The 16361-nt window shown below is 30.2% G+C and overlaps 1 protein-coding gene across 7 annotated transcripts in view; it reads left to right on the top strand.

Annotated features, from left to right (window-relative positions):
* The first annotated feature begins 1653 nt into the window (after nt 1-1653).
* Nucleotides 1654-16361, top strand: part of scalloped (TEA domain transcription factor 1 homolog scalloped) — a 90030-nt gene continuing 75322 nt past the window's right edge. For 2 of the 7 annotated variants that reach the window (XM_035089135.1, XM_035089137.1), the window contains exons 1-2: nt 1654-1814; nt 3207-3330. The gene's annotated coding sequence lies outside the window, so the exon portion shown is untranslated. The remainder of the gene's footprint in view (nt 1815-3206; nt 3331-16361) is intronic. The other 5 variants (XM_035089134.1, XM_035089132.1, XM_035089133.1 and 2 more) reach the window with 4 other exon arrangements.

Here is a 16361-nt window from a genome sequence, read left to right as displayed (position 1 = left end):
ATTTATACACTCATTGCGTAATTTCTCCAATAGATAAGGGTTAAATTTAGATTTTGAATATAAATTGAAATTATGAGATAAAGACGCCTGCGCTTGCAATAAATGATTGAATTAAACTTAATAATGAGCTTATAGAAATTAATTAATTTATTAAAAATTGTTATTGTTTATGATAAAAACGGGATTTTCATTTTTAATGAAAAAAACTATATTTTTTTATGAGAATAAACCAGCAGTTTGTTTCCGCAATAAACACAATCCGTCACGCAACCAAGGTCGACGGACTGTCGTTGAGTCGTTAGAAAAAGTTTTCAGGTAATCCAGACTCCACAAAGTAGAGGTGGGATTCTCCTTAAATTTATTCTCGATTGAGATGGGTTTGAAAGCACAAAGTGAAACTGGCGCCGGGGTTTAGCAAGGTCGGAAGATGAGTTTCTTCTTTTTTTGTCAAAGAAAACAAAAGTATAATGAACAATACAATATGTTTTACTGACAGAATATTGATGAAGATGTTGTCATCATATCAGTTGAGAGTAGGCTCTGTAAAGATTCGAACGTGTTTATGCATTGAACAAAGATAGCTAATTCTTCTCTAGGTCAGTTATCCTTGTGCACCCGCTCTGCTGATTGTCTACAGATCCGTTAAGTATACATAAACTGCCCCTCTTAGATTCACTGATTGTTCATCTAACAACTATACATACACACTTCTATGCATTTGTTGTGAGATGGACATTAGTCGAGAGAAAGGTGCAACCTTATTTTCTTCTTATTCTTTGTTTTGATGTTTTTATTTGCCTTTAGAATTATTGGAGGAAATGGTTAAAAACAAGCTCTTAACCAAATTTGATGACAGGTAATTTGGAGTCAGCAACCTTCTGTTTTTGTACTCTTACATTTGTTAAAGAATCATTTAATTTTAAAGTGATAATGAATCAATTGCGCTAGTATTGTAAAAATGATGAAACAGTGAGTATTATTAGAGATGAAATTCAACTTTTTTTGCTTATTAAAATTTTATAGAAAAAATGAATGAATAAATTGTTATTACATAATTCACAGTAAAGAACGAGTAGCTGTATTACAATTAACTCCATTTGCTTTTCAACAGTTATAAAATTAACTTTTATTAAAAGGTTATGATATGTAAATATAAGTGAATGATAGTTTATTTAGTACAACTTATTATAGTTATACATTAAATGAAAATAATCTTATTAATGTTACTGCAATACTAAAATATGTTTTAAAACTTGTTGTTCAACTTTTAAAACACATTTTTAAATATCATTTTTCATGTGTTTACCGTTAAGTAGTAAACGAAATTAAAAACACACGTAATAGAACGTACATAGTTGAAATGAATAATATTTGTGAAATTTTCAATAAAACTTAATCATAAATGTAATTGTACAATTTTCCTGATGAAAATCAACAAGTGCCCCATCGAAACAAAACGATGAAAGTTAGTGTGTTGGCAAGTCAGCCGGTTTCCCATACGTGTATAGTGCGACTGACCGTCTACGGTTATAAAGTGGGGATAAAAAGATCACGTGATACATAAGAATGAGGGAAAAGTGACGGGGATTCGGGTGGTTTCGCTACGTATCGGTTCGTTTCGAGTTCTGGTTTCTCCCGCGGCCGCTCGGTGTCAGCGTGTGCGCAGACCGGGTGCGCAGTAGGCGTGTGCGTTGTCTAGATTCTTTGTGCCATTCCTGGCATACCAAAAACAGAGTAACTCCTCATATTTACGGACCGAATACCGTCTGAATTTTGTGAAAACCGGCCTGCTTATCACGTCATCTCGCCCTGTGGTAAGTACCAAACACTCACGCGATCTATAATATTCACTTAATTTTACATTCACTCTTTAAAAGCTCGTCAAGAAATTTCTTAAATTATTATACATTGTGCTGAGAGCAAATATTATACGCGCGGAGTAACGCGATTGCCGATTCCACCGATACTTTGCATACTTGTCATGTTTATTCCACTCTTGACTTCCGGTCAAAGCACATAAAAGGCAACTCGAATTTATTGTCAAACGTCAAAGTGAAAAGTTAAATTAACAGTGACTCCAGTGTTTGATCAAGTTATTTTTTTTCATTAAATTGTTTTTAATTCGTGTGCGAGTTAAGCCAAGTGATCCGAGTGCCAACCGGCTCACCGTCGCGTCGCCGTAGTCGTTCTACCGTACATCCAGTTTTGTTCATTTTTCAAAAAATTTTTGTTACCTTCAACTAAACCTTTACTCTCACCGTTTACAAAACACAACGCAACACGAGACTTGTGCTTTTCTTGTGAGCGTCTCAGCTACTAGGGATAATATATGGTGAATTATTGATCCAGCGGCGTGGTGGAAAACGGCGGCCGAGCGAGATAGATGGCGAAGTGAGAGGGAGGAGTGTGTAGCCCACACAGAACGCGGGCAGTTGTGCGAGAGGGAGTGAGCGGGTGAGTTAGCGCGCGCTCTTAGCCAACAGGGAAAGGGTATACGGGCGAGTAAGCGAGTAATATAGGGATATATTGAGATAGAGTGTAAGAGGGAGATAAAGAAAAGCAAGAAAGATAGAGAGGGAAAGAGAGAGAGTCTCTTTATGCTTAGCTAAAGAGGCAGCATCGTCGTTCGCGTTGTTTTGAAAAGTGGTGCCCGCCGAAACAACTTCTTCGTCCGACGGAAAACGTGTTTCGTTCAATTTCATACATTCTAACCTTGTCGTGGGATTCCTTTTTTGTGATTTATTATTAAACCGTAACAAGTATCTTCTACTACCTTTAATAATTTAAGTAATCTGAAAATAATCTCATTTGAGAATTTTTTCATGATATGTACATTTTTTTTAGTGTTATAGAACGTAACTATTTTGATCCCGTGTGTGAAGTGGTTTTCTGGACCCTCGATTCATTAATTGTACTTCAAGTAGTCGATTAAATTACATGAAAATTTAGTTTATTGTTTTTTTCGTGAAGTGTGAAGTTATAACTTTTGACCAGATATTTTTAACTTTTCAGTGATCAAGTGAACTAAGTGGAGTGGTTTTAAGTTTTTACTCGGAATAATATTTTTATTTAGTTTGTTTATTAAATCAGGTGGTTCTGAAGAATAAAATTTTTTTTTTTTTACATAAAAAACCGGTTGTTATTGTTGTGGATAATAATAAAGGTTTTTTTTTTTTTCATTTTTAACCCCTGGTTCGCACTAAAAGCAACCGGGACGCGCGCGTTTTCGCCGCTCCCTGACGAACTTTTAACTGTGGCCTCCTACCGCGACACGCGCAGGAAAGCCCAATTCACCCGTGACTTGGATGGATACTGTGCATTATTTTTGGAGTGAGTTTTATAGATATATTATTTCAAATCCACCTTCATTTATATCGAATTCTTTTGCCTTCATCAGACAATCTCCTGTCGTTGCTTTGCTTTTTATTTTTATTTGGAAAAGAAACAATTCTACGTAAAATTTTAAAACACACCGATAGAAAGCACATTTTTTGTTCCAGAATATTTTTTATCATTAAAATCTCATTGAGTTTTATTATTGATAATTTGAATTCATAATTCCAAGTGAGTGAAACTTTATTTTTTGTCTTGGAAATCGTTTTTTTCTGTAATGCATCACGTTAATCTTTACTTTACTGGATTTAATTTTGCGTAGGATGTAATGTGTGTGAACGAATTTCGTAATCTAGCGATGATTACATCAAGCTATTGTTCTATTAGAAAATTTAGTCAATCCTAAAAAAGAATAGAAATTAAAATCACTGCTTATTCTTTTCATTTTTTGCGTTAAATAATTTAATTTGAAGGTTCCGGGATTTTTGTGAACGTTTCTTTGAAAAATAAAAACCAGTTTTGTTATTCTATAAATTTTTCTCTATTCCATGACGGCGTTCCAAATATGATTTAAATAAAATGATGCAAAATGAACATAACTATTTATTCGGTAGTTCCTTGATATTATTATTTGTTAATGTTATTCATTAAAAAAATATAATTTCATCTTAATACACCTGACAATAATATGGGTAAATGTTGCATAAATTAGATTAGCTGCAAAGTTATCGTTTGTAATAACAATTGTCGCATGATACATATAACGTATTTCAACACGACAGTAGAACTTGAATATGTTCATATTTTGTTTGTTTCATTCCTCTTTTCATTTAGTTCATTCGTACTTTATATTTAACTTCACCATACTTAATATAATGTATGATGAAAGGCGATTCGGTTTTGCTCACAATTAAAATGTGTGTATATGAAGCGTCGTTTACACGCAAACATATTTATTTTTGATATTATATACAAGTAGAAATAAAATAAGAAAAAAATGGCATTGCAAATAATCTGCAGATCATGATTTAATTCATGACAACTGTCTCTATTGCTTAGGGATTTATTATTGAACTCGTAATAAACTATCCAATAAGTCAAGAGATTAAAAAATTGAATCATGACCTCGACTTGCGGATACTAATCTCACAAACTTACATTTATTATTCTTACCTTTCTTCTTTGTTTTCTTCTATAAAACTTAATTTCTATTTTTAATTTATATTATATTTTCAACAACTTTTTGTTTCATTTATTTAAATTCAATGTCAACGAACATTTTTATTCAATGAAACAATTTCTGTACTTAATAGAAGTAATATTTAAATTAACACAATAAATCATATAGTTTAAGTGACCTTGATTATTTCATATTCCTATTCGACAATTACTTTTTGGTTTCATTGTAACTTTTTGTGATTAGTTGGCTTGCGATATCTTATCTCTAACTACTGACTGAATTTTTTCAAATGAATTGGTTGAAAACGATGATAATCTTTATAGAGCCTCAGGTATCTTGTACTTGTTTAAATGAAAATAAGTAATGGCAAAAAAATATGATTTGTTTCTTCAAGTTTTGGGAAACCAATTATTTCTATCGTACTTTATCATTGTAGCTAGAGTTTCTTTCTTTTATAATGAAGCTTGAAGTTTATCTAGTTAAATCATTAACGATTTCTATGAAAAATTTTCATTTTAATTTTTGGAGTAATATCTATAAATAGAATTTTTTATTTGTGTTTATTTTCGACTATGATAAAATAAATAAGTTGATAAGATAGGCCATTTTTTAACGCAATAATATAATAGAACTTTTTTTGCCAGATTACATTAATTGAATATTTAATTTTTCATATTTTATGTCATTACTGCAAACTTAGTTGTTTTTATCGAATGCACTGATGACACTCCACGATCGTATCTCACTCGTCGTGACAGTTCTTAGAGTCATTAAGCTGCCCTTCTTAATGATATAAATAGAGTGACGTCGAGGAAGAAACGGTGTTGTTGTCCTTTTCTCTTGTTCCTTTTCTTTCTTTTTGTCTTTTCAATTCCATTACTTTGAGTCTCTCTTTCACTCTTGCTTTCTCTGCAATTTTGACGTCCCTCTTTGCCGTAGACGGTGCCAAAATTGCTGGCCGAAATAAACTTTGTTAGATTTACTCACTAATTTCCTTACTTTTTTCTTCCTTTTTTCTTCATTTAATGCTTCTTTTGAAATTTTCTATCGTCACTTTTGTCTAATTAAATTTTCGAACATAAACACGTATATTTTCTAACAATGCTCATAGAAATGTCATTCTTAATTACATGACTAAATTTTCATACTAATAACAATTATTAAAATAGAATTGATCTCATTAGGCATTTTTTTTAACGATCTAATATTTTCTCATGACTTATATCAACAAGTCATTCTCAATCATGCATAACAATATTGCAAATGTATATATTTTATTAATTTCTGTGAGTATGAGATATAAGCATCAAACACTATAGAATTTTCTGAAAATTACGTAAGATAATTAGTTTGTTCAACTATTTCTTTCTTATAAGCATGTAATTCAATTGATATTTCACTGGTCTATGCGTAATCACGAAGTATCGCAGGATTTACAGTTTATACTCATGCGTTCGGTTCGCGTGTTGAACTTCTGCCCCTTTATTTTTATGCATATAAGAGAATCAGTCAGCAGGGGGAAAATTCTTAGGGGAAGGAGAACTCTCTAGCCACCTGGCTATCGAGAACCCTCTTCTCTTTCGTGCGGACGCACGCACCAATATAAAATGCTGTATATATTTATATATATATATATATATATGCAAAGACACACATATATATATGAGCTCTTACACGCGTGTATTCCACGCTTCGCTTATCCTTTACAACTTGATGCTGACGTAATGTGGTACGGTCCTATGTTGCTATAACACTATGCTTCTCAGTTGTATTGATCATCACCAGTGGATTTCTTTATTGCAAACCACGTGAGTTCTGCAGCCCCAGCACTTACCATAGCATTTATGAATTATCAGGCCAATTTCCCCTATAGAATCAATTTTGAAAGGGCGTCGGGTATATTTAGCGCTACTTATCACTCAGAAGATCTTGATTTATTCTTTGATAGACTCTGCTCTCAAAGTAAATAATGATTTTTGGATCGCAAAATTATTAAGAAGATTAACTATTTTCTTTTAGAATTTCAACAATTAATCATTATCAACGTAATACTTTGATTATTTTAAACATCACGTAAATTGAAGTGAATAATAGTAATTTTATTAAAAATTATTTTAATCTAAAATATAATTTCATCGTTATTATCATAATAATAATAAATAGATAATGTTCATAGTTGAAGAGTTGTTAATGTTCTAAAACTAACATATGATCTAATAATCGTTTTCTTAAATAAATTTGGAATTATTGAAAAATAATATTTGGTGAATGATGATTGAGTTATGCTATTTTTATGTTTCATTACTGCATAGATAAAAAAGAAAAACGATTAATTATCGATTACAAATTTATTTATTCACTAGAAATACTATTTTATCTCAATGGAAATCCATCAAATAATTGATAGAGAAAAGATTCTCTCTATCGAATTGATAGGGCAACTGATACGTCATCATGAGTCATAGAGTCGACCCTCATCTGGAGTCTAGGTCTAGACTCTCAGCTACTTTTTGTGTTTTTTTTCTTTTCCTATTTTTTAATTTTTTGTGTCCATCTTTCATTTTACATCTTTCTACGTGCCGACTCCTTTGCACAAGGACTTGAAGAGACTCATGCCATGAAGGAGGTTCAGATAGAAGTTTAGATAAGAAAAATGTACCTTTGGTTCTTGAAGCGGAAACTCTTGCAATACATGTTTAGGTATATCCAGGGAGGTCTTTACATTTCAAAATACTCTCGTAAGTAGTGAAGAAGATCCGATTTCTCAAAGTCAATGTTGGTATTGTGATAAGTAAACGTTTATAAATAATGGAAAAGACTTCTGGGATTTTACCTTGACACTATTTTTTCCACGGTCTATTAATTCTTCACAGCAGTAAACTTGAATTAAAGAAAAAAAATATTCATAACAATAATAAAATGCAAAAAGTGTTTCCTTATTTTGTATTTAACTCGTAGAATAAAGTGTTAACAAAAAGCTTTCTGCAAATTGGAATAACAATCAATTGCTTATTTTTAGTTAATAGAATTACTTGTAAGTATTTGTAATTTTTTTGCTGAAGAATAAAACTGATTGTAAGGTTAAATTACATGAAATCGATTGCAAAAGTTCTGTGTCAGGCTTCCTGGGTGCATCTACTATTAAAAACTATTTGTCAACAGTTGAATTGCGAAAGTTTGAGTACTTGGATATAAATGGAAGGGGAAAAAAGACAGATGCTCGTCAACTGGCCTTCAGTGTGGCCATTTAGTGGATCATTATTATTAGAGTTTGTTTAGATGTAACGAAGGTCCCGTACCAGTTGCACGAACATTATTGGCTGAACTTTAACATTAAATATATGTCTGATATTTATTTAATATACCCCATAAGGAATATTTTTTTCCTCTAAATGATAATTTTACAAACATTTTTACTCTTTTCCGCAAATGTAATTTTTATTATCATCATAATAAAGTTGAAAACTTAAAATGATATAAATGCATTTTTATTTATTATAACGTAATTTAGTCACTTTCACGATATAAATTAGTCTTATCTGAATTGAATGATAAGAAAAAAACAGCATTAATTGATCTCTAAGTCAATTTATTTTCATCTTATCCAGTTATTTATAACTCTTTTTGAATTCAGGACTGTACAGTTTGTCTTAGTTCTTGTATTAAATTAGAAAAGGCTGAGGATTATTCAACATTGCGTGATATTTTAGCTCAGAATCGCACCTATCTTACAGCTATACTAGTCACCTAATCAAGCTAGTACGTCGTAGAACGGGTTTTACAGTTATGAGGTGATGTTTACGACCCAAGAACTTAGCAAATGTTATACCTTATGGTATAGTAACATTTTAGATGTGCTGTATTCTCTAAACATTGAAGCTTTTGCCATCGTCTATAAGATCCTTTATAGTGTTCAACCACTAGTCTTAGTTACATGAATGTTCAACCGTATTAACACACATTGTCGTGTAAATGGAAATTACGTCCTAACCATTCACTGACACTGACTTTCATGGTTTACTTTACAACTCTCCATTTTCACGAGCATTTACTGAACAATGGAAAAAGTACTTGGGTTGTAATTTAAGGCTTCTACCCCTCTAAAAGTTGATTTTTAGTTTCCGCTCCTATTTTTTATATATTTTTTTTCTTTCATCTAATCATTTATATTCATTTTTCTGTATAGTGCAAAAGGGTAGAGATACATGTCATTAGAGATGACCACTCATATATAGGCTTAACCATGTATTTTTTTTCTATTCTTGACTCTTAGGCAAACTTTCTAAGTGACTACATAATCATCTGCGTGACTGTACACCCGTAATTTTCTCGTAAATATTTTTTTTCTGCACACGACAGTTTATTTAATCATTATCAAATTGTTTCTTTCCTTTTCCAGATGCATCTTATGATACATTTTACATTTTGAAGTTAAATGTCATCAAAGAAAATTGATTCCTTATGGTGTATTGATGGATTTATTATATAATTTAATATTTTGCAAATTAATCATCAGCTTTTTTTTTAGTTTATAGGATAATTTTATTAGGCACTCATCAAAAATATGACAACGGAAAATATTAAAAAAATATTTTCATCTGGATAATTTTTTTTGCAATACTAAATTTTTAAATGCTGCAAATAAATAAAAAATATTGAAAATAATTCTGAACAGTAGTACGTTTATTTCTAAGTAAAATTTCTTAGATTGTCTAAGAATTTGGCATTTCTTGTATATTCATCGAAGGTATTAATCTTATCAATAACATGAAATAATTTTTAATTGACAAATCAGGAAAAATGTTTTAATTTGTCATTTTTATTATACTATGTATTAATTTATATGGAAATTAATTTATATGAATAAGAACTTAAAGTGTATTATTCATAACAAATTATTCAAAAACCTTGGAATATCAGCCTTCAAAAGTTGGATGTAATTAAAAATGAAATTGAAGTTGAAGCAATAAAAGATAGCGAATAGAATTCACAGAATAAATCTCGTGTATTATGAAAGATAAAATCATGTGTCATTTGCACGTGTTATTACTTCACTAAACCAGATTAGATTAACGAAGCAGTCATTATCGTCTGCCTCATGTCTCTATCAAGTAGTATAGTACGTATAGCTTGTATACGTAGTTCGCATTCGTTCAACGATTCTCTTCTTGTCTCCAACTACTGACTTTACCTCTTGTTAGATATTATATATTAGCTCACACTTCGGTTACGTTTGTCATTATATGCTACATATTTATCTGTATACCACTTGTTTCTACGCCATTGCTACTGATACATGTAAATGTTTCCAGTGATGCCATCCCATGTATTTAAATTATCCGAATTCATGACTCATCGTCCTTCAACGAATGTCTACATTTGATTCATCCTTTCTCATCAGCTTTTAGTTACTAAATGTGATTAAACAATTAGTAAAGACCATTAAAATGCAGTTAAATAAATAAATTATTCCTATTTCGAATAATTATATCCAATATATTTTGCATAAAAACCCATCTAACTTTGCATACAATTATTTATAATTAAGTTAAATAAATTCTGTTTCAACAATTTGGTAATAAATGAAATACTTACTATTTTTTTTACACCCAATTAATTAGTCTTATTAAATTGTGTATTATTCAATAATAAAAGCTTTTTATTATTCATTTTTTTTCATGCAAATTAATTGATTTGAACGTTTTTCTGTATTTATATACATTTATTTTGTAATTGAACGTATATTTTTAATTGAATTATGCAAATGTAACATTCAGCAAAGTTAGTAGCATTGATGATGATAAATTTTATTTAAATATCTCTATGAATATTTTTTTTATTAATCATGACTGTTAAATAAACATTTTTTTACTTAATCACCACGTTTCGAGATTGGAGTAATCAATTATTTTTACTCGGTATGAAGCTGTGATACTTTAGTTTTAATAATTAAACGTATATTTTTATGATTCGAATGGAAAATAACAATTAAATGGGTTTTAGAAGTTAACTTGAAGAAATTGGCTCCAATGAATTTGATCTTCTCGGACGTTGAATTAGCTCTTGATTTGGCTTGCCTGGAAGCTAATCCCAGTCTTGGTTGGGTCGTTTTTCATCAGGACTCGAGAGTTGAGAGTCTGCAGAGTAGAAAGACAGAGGAGGAGATTCAGCTTCACTCTCGGGTTTGGTTAGATCTTGGATGGAGGGCCGTCTAAGTATATCCATGTTATTTCTGGCAGGAGCTGACGCACCATCTTCTCTTACCCCTCATCTTCTTTGTCCTCGCTTAGTGTTCTTTCTATCCTTCTTTTCCTTTTTGCTTTACTTTTATTATTTCCCTTATACCCAACTCGTTTATTTCCATGTTTATTCTTATTGTTTGAACGATTTTCAACTAAAAGAACTCTCAAAGATCTCAAAAAACTGGTAAAAGTCAATTCTATTGATCAATTTTTCACTTTTTCTTCTTTCTTCTATTATCCTCATTCTTACTTTTATTTTATTCCTTAGTTAAACTCCAAGTTTCGTACAGTTGTGCTCACTTGTGTTGATTTGGTCGCTTGGACTGTTTGTCGTTTGCGGAGGGCAAACACAAGTGACTTGAGTTCTCGTTTTTACTCAATCGAAAAAAAAATAGAAGAACCGTTCACCTGTTACGTTGTTCATCGATGAAATTTTAAAACTAAAATTTTTTTTTTCATTTTTAATATAAATAATTTTATTTGTATGTATTTTTTTTATTTTCTATTGATTTGATAATGAAAAAAAAATTTACATCCATTTTTAGAATTCATTTTTTAAACAGATAATTTTGGAGAAAAAAAATATCAAATTAAATGAAAAACAATGAATGTTTATATCACTTATCATGAACAAATATCACATCTTGTGATAATAAAAATATTATCGCGTGAAAATAATGAGCAGATTGAGCTTAATATCAGTGTTTTTAATCTTATAATCGATTAAATTTTTAATCGACTTAAAAAGGAGTTTTTATACAAAAAAATTATTATATTCAATTCGAAACTTCACGATTCCTCATAAATTGTTATTTAACGGGAAAATTTTTTATGAGATTATGAAAAAAATGTGTTGATGAACTTAATGAAAAGTCAAGTAATGTATCATAGATAATATTAATTTAGTATTAAATTTTTTCTATAAAAAAGAAGTTTCATGTTATTATTGTGGGGGTAAGAATAAAAAATCAAGTATAATAGGGGACTTGGTGTAGTAATACCCGTATAAAAACGAATGGGTAAAAAAGAGAAGTTGAAAAGTGGAGATATATAAACGTAAGCGAAGAGTATAGGAACTGGAAGCAGCAAATCGTCCGAAGTGGGAGAGAGCCTGCTCTTAAGTTATGAATAATTCATCTTGAAGGAACAGAACGAGTTGTTGGGCCCGCGTCTTTCTACCACGCCTCGCGTGATCCGCAAGTTCGACAGCCCGTGAGCGAATATATGTACTCTATATTACATTCACATGTGCTCATACATTGTATGTATATGCACGTATTTATTCATGTAACTGCGCACTCACTCGTCTTCTTCCTATCTTTCCTCCTCTTTTTTTCTTTGTTATATGCCCATTGCTTTTATCATGTACGCCTCACGCGCACTACCTTTGACGCGTGCACGTGCGTGTTTCTCTAAACTCGCATGCCTTTTCTTCCCTTTCGTTGCTCTCCTGACCTCATCACTCTCACATTTTTTTGTTTTATCTTCTATTTAACTATTTCCACTTTTCCTTTAGAATTTTTTTTTCACGTCTTTTTGATTATTTTTTATCTCCTGCTCCATTGTTTTTGGTTGATTTTTGTGTTCTGTTTGGCATATTTATTTTCAAAGGAATTTTGTTAGCTGAATTTGTTTTTTATTTTCCATGTTGATATTTACTCTCAAAAGTAGTACATTCAAATATTTATGCAAGGAAATTATTTTGTAGTAAATAAAACTACTTTCTTTATAGCTCAATTTTTTTTTCATCAAAGAACTATTTCAAAATTTTATAATTCTTTTATTATCAAAAAAAGTTCTATCTATTTTTGATAGAAATATTCTCTTATCTCTCTTTATCATGTGTGAATATATTAAAATAAAGATCAAGATCAATTGTATTTCATACAAAAACGTCAATTGCTAACAACACCTGATGTTTTGTACTGAAATGTCCTTGATATTAATTAAATGTTTCCGTGATATTTATGGAGCATGGTTTCATAAATTGTACTCATAATGATATATATATATATATATATATATATATATATATATACATATAGATAGATAAGTAGTAGATGACGTATTAACAGTTAGCATAACACATATTTTTAGGCAGTATTGTTGTAATCGTGTGGCATTATAAGGTCAAGAGAGAGCAAATTCTAGCACTTGTCGTATTCGTTGCGGATGCATGATGCATTCAAACAGTAGGTGCGGTAGCAGACGCCTTGACTAGCCAGTTCGTTCACCTCGCAGAACTCGATTAACGTCACGGCACATCTATTCCAGTATAAATTCACCGTCAAGTGTAAGAGTGAAAAGATTATTTAGAATTAATAATCTCAATTATATTCAGTTTATATTTCTCGTTTTCTTATTGCTGTTACTAATAAATTCGGCTTACATCATTTTCCATAATAAAATAAAAGTACCCACAAAACATGCTTGTTCGTTTGAAAACAGTGGGAAAAGCTACTGAGATAATGTAAATAATTAATTATAAAATCTAAAACGACAAAAAAAGTTGAAACAACATTTTATATTTAATTCAAAAATTTCACTGAAAAATATTCTTTTATTAGAACTTATTATGTATTCAATTTGTCGGCAACAAAATATTAGGTTTTCGAAATTTTAACATCTACTTTATTGTGATAATTTATTAAATAAATTATAAGTTTTATTTTTTTTTCATATGAGGCTTTTACTTGAAAAAACATCCAGATGATTTAAACTTAACTTTCTATGAAATTTTCAATCGATTAAAAACTTGCTTTGGCTTTCGTCCAAAGTGTGACTTGAGTAATTGAGTTTCATAACTGAATCGAAGAGAAGCTTTTCAACTTGATACCAATATTTGTAACATGGTTGCTTACCTTTTAATATGAATACCAAATAATTATATTAAAATTAAATAAATACATAATGAGAATTAATTTTTTATTATTTTTTTATGATTGTTATTATTTTTATTATGCAAAAATGCAAGGCGAATAAAAGAAAAAATAATGAGAGACCAAAGATAAGGGTATGTCGAAACATAAAATGAGGTGGAGACGGCAAGGGAGGAGGTGGTTGTATGAAGGTAAAAGAGAAGAGGAAGGAAAGGTAGAAAGAAGTACCTTCCGTGGGCCACTGCGCCATGCCAGGCATTCGATTTGGTATTTTTCTTTGTGTATCGCAAATAGTTGGAATTGTTCTACGAGCTGGGCATTGATATATCGTCCCGCGGGTCCTTTGAACCGGCTCCGAATTATCGTTTGCCCAGGCACATGGAACCCCTTTGTACCGGTCAATTTACCGAGAACTTTAGCTTCCCACCCCCACTCTCAAACTTTTTTTTAAATCAACTTTATTCTCTTTATTTTCTTGAGCGAGATTTTATCCTCTACCGAGCTTGTAGTCAATACAATCTTTTTCCTTAGTACAAAGACGGCGCAAATATCATTTTTACTCCTTTTATGTTAATTTTTATTATTTTCATTCCACATTTTTTCTTTAGAATTTATTTTAATATTATCATAAAGCTTCAATTAGCAAAATTCGTACTATTTTTCGAAGTTTAATCAAAGCAGTTTCTCTGAAAGATATTACTCTGATACAGCTTAGGGTAATTAATATAAATTTTGATTATTTAATAATTGAAAGTAGTTCAATTTAATTACAGTTGTTATCAAATTTTAATAATTATTGTAAGTAAAAACGTCTAAAACATGTAATGAAAAATTATTTAATGAAGTTAATAATAGTAATTACTTGATGATTAACAAATTATTTGATCAATTACTTCTCATAATATAATATAGATACGTTTAATAATTTTCTAGATAAATGAAATGCAAATCAAAAAGCTGTTAATAATGCTATTTTCTAATGAATGTTTATTTTCCGATACTTCTTGTCCACTATTCCACTCAATTTGCACTTTACATCATCATCGATTACTTTTCCTTGCTTTATAAAATAGAAGATAAAAATAAATGTAATATGGTTACTATTTTAAGTAAAGTACTGTGTACAACTAGAGCAACTATTCGTTTTCCTTCATCTTCTTCGTTTTCTTAAAGCTTGACTTCATTGTCCTGAGCTGGTTTTCCGCTACTACTTTACTTACTCGTACTCCTCTGAGTCTCAGATTGCTTGGGGGCAACAGGCAACAGATGTGGGATGCTGACTTGTCTGTAAGATTGAAGATATAACGGGTTGTCGTGGTTGAGTTGGAGTAGAGTTAGCTACTGAGTAAGCTAAACTCAATTGAAAGGAAAATTGTCTCATTGATGGTGTACAAGACAATAGATTCAAATGATCATTTAATTATTGAAGGATTGATATTTTAGACAATTTATCTAAGGAGTTGGATAGCTTCTAATCATAATGTATTTTATCGCATATTTTGTTTTAATGTTAAAGAAATTTCATGTATTTGAAGTGTAATGTTAATATTTTAAATGTTTGTTAAACAGTTTTTTTTATTAAAATTTTTAATTTTTTTAATCTGAATAGTCTTTCAACCGTTGATTGGAAGAAAAATTTCTGGTCGATTAAATCTTCTTTTTAAAGATAAGAAAAAAATTTTATTTTTGGATAAATTATGAATCAGGTAACTTGAAGTACTTTTTTTTAATTTTTAAATTTAATGAATAGAGTTTTAAAATGATTTTTTGAAAACATTTTCGTAATTTATTTTAACAGCATTGTTATTATATTTTAATCTTTATTATGTTGTAAAATTGCCAAAATTTATTTTAACAATTAATCTTTAATACATATATATCAAAGTACTATTAATATGTGTAATGCCATTTATACAATTTGATTTTTTAAATCATTTTTTTATTGCGAAAAAAATGTCACAACATATAAATTAACATATATTGTAGAACTATAATTAAGTCAATATTGTATGTTGCGTTATAAAAAATAAACATGTAAATCTAAAAAACATGTTACACATGCTTATGTAAAATAGAGATGACGGAAATATGGTCATTTACCTCTTTGTTAGATTAATGATTAATTAATCATTAAAATGTTAGGCAAATAACCAAAATGTAAGTCATGTTAGAACTTAAGATGATGAATTATCACACGTTTTGATGAAAATTTTGCCACTATCACTTACTAGTATTGTTATTGAAATATTTTGTTGATAATTTAGCAACTTTCACTTCTTAGAAGTCATGAAAATAACGGAAACTCACGAGATGGAAGTCTTCGTGAGTCTTGAGCTAAATTACGATCGGTCAAGCAAACTTAACACGCGAGATCGTTAATCAACCGCGTGTTGGACTTGACTTGTGACGTCGGGGAAGTTTGCAGGTACGTTTCCATGAAATCCTCTCTGTACAAATCGGCTGATTCATCCGAAACGCATTAGGAGTGTTGAAATATAAATATTACTGAAGATGATTTAATTTTAATTTAAATGAATGTTCTTACTAAATTTTGACACATTACTTTAGATATTTCATTTTTGTGTACTTAATTATTTTACATCGAGCTGAAATATTTATTTTCTTTCTTTCCTACAGGTTTCTCCGTTTTTTTAGATATGTTTTTAAGATATATATATATTTTTTTTTGCAAACCTGAAAACACTCCATGACACAATAATGTATACG

Source organism: Chelonus insularis, unplaced genomic scaffold, assembly GCF_013357705.1.
Source record: "Chelonus insularis isolate UGA/USDA-ARS -01 unplaced genomic scaffold, ASM1335770v1 contig_63_pilon, whole genome shotgun sequence".
NCBI classification, from domain to species: domain Eukaryota; kingdom Metazoa; phylum Arthropoda; class Insecta; order Hymenoptera; family Braconidae; genus Chelonus; species Chelonus insularis.
The sequence above is the reverse complement of the archived record's forward strand: the minus strand, read 5'-3'. Positions and strand labels throughout refer to the sequence as shown.